Genomic DNA, 1,817 nt, shown 5'->3' on the forward strand with positions numbered 1-1,817 from the left:
TGGCGAACCCAGGCGCCCTAAAGCAAAAACCTCTCAAAAAAAAAAAAAAAGAAGAAGAGAAAGAGGGAGGAAGGAAAAGGAGCTAGGAAAGGGAACGGACAGGAAGAGGAGGGGAAGGAAAGGGAAAGGAATGGAAAGGAAAGGGAGGGAGAAAATCAGCTTTATGCGCTTTGCCTCTCTTGGGAATGTGGTCTACGGAAGTAAGAAAAAGCCAGCTGGGCGTCTAGCCATTCTACTCCTCAAGTTCCCAGTATTCTCTTTGGCCATTAGCCTCGATCATGGCCTCCTAACCCACCTACTTCTGTAGTGAGCACTTTTCTCCGACCATGGTATCAGGAACAGGGAATTTCCCAAGGGTGTGCAGACACATACAGCAACAGCTATATGTATTTAAAGGGAACAAGGAAGGCCTAAAAACTCTGGATCCCATCTTATTTATCTTGGGTGTAGTTATTGTCAGATACTGCATTGATCCTGATGATTGATTCTAATGATCGATCCTGATGATTGCCTTTTCAGTCGTCTTGATTCCCCACATGCCTCAGAATATCTGGGTGATTGTCCCCAACTCTGTTCACACTCATCATTTCTGGTCTAAGGAAGGGGAAATAATAGCCATACCTGCTAAGCTCCCATTATGTGAGAAAAACTGGTCCAGGGACCTACAGAAACTCATTTGGGAATGTCTACCTACCTCGGCCAGCCCCCTAGCTCTGATTCTCACCACGGGGCTAGGAGAGCCCCGTGCAGATTCTGGATCCCTCTGTGCAGTGTCCTGGAGTGGGAAGACACAACTCTGGGAGCTCTGGGCAGACAAATTCTGCTCATTCTGTTGGTTTAGAAGAGAGAGCCAGTCTTTGCAAAAAGAGAAAAGAAAATCCTTTGTTAATTTTTTGAAGAGAAACTAAAATGATACACACACACACAAAAGCTGTACTAATTTTTTTTTAAATGAAACTCTATTGTTGTTGTTTAAATTCTTCCCAGAAGGTATGTGAGAGAGACAGGGAGAGAGAAGGAATGGAGAAAACACCCTCAATGGGGCATGTTCACATTGTAGCCCTTCTCTTCATCTCTCCTATTTTTTTTTTTTTGAGAGGTTTTTTCGCTATACGGCACATGTGTTCGCCAGACAGACAGCGAGAGACATAGAGAGAGAAAGCGGGAAATCACCTCCCAGAGGTGATGGTCACGCCGCAATCCCTTCTCCTCCATTCTCCTCTTGGGATCTTGGGCACGCACGCACACGCGCCCGGCGTGAGTTTTAAGCCACCAGGTCCGGGACGCTAACTGCGGTCAACCACGTGGGAGTCCAGTGACAGCCATTACGCTAATTGCTGGCTCCCTTCATCTCTCCTTTCTTTCAAGATTTTTGGGCACATACACAGACATACCCAGAATGTTTCTCAAGCCGCTAGGGATGGAACTCTAACCGTATATCAACCATATGCGATCCAGTTGCCTTAACTGTCATGCCACCAACTAGCCTAGAAGCTACAATCACTTCTTTTTTTAATTATTTATTTAATATTATTTATTATTATTTTACTGTCCTATAGGGCACATGTGCTTACCAGAGAGAGAGAAAGAGAAAGTGAGAAAGCAAGCTGCCAGGTCTAGGACTCGAACCATAGTCAGCCATGTGGGAGTCCAGTGCCTTAACTACCATGCTACCTGCTGGCCCTGAAGCTACAATCACTTCTCTTTTATTTTTTCTTTCTTTTTTTCTTGGAGAGGTTTTTGCTATAGGGCCCATGCGCTCGCCAGACAGACAGAGAGAGACAGAGAGACAGCAAGAAATCACCCCCCAGAGGGAT

This window comes from Tupaia chinensis, unplaced genomic scaffold, assembly GCF_000334495.1.
Source record: "Tupaia chinensis unplaced genomic scaffold, TupChi_1.0 Scaffold000362_1, whole genome shotgun sequence".
NCBI classification, from domain to species: domain Eukaryota; kingdom Metazoa; phylum Chordata; class Mammalia; order Scandentia; family Tupaiidae; genus Tupaia; species Tupaia belangeri.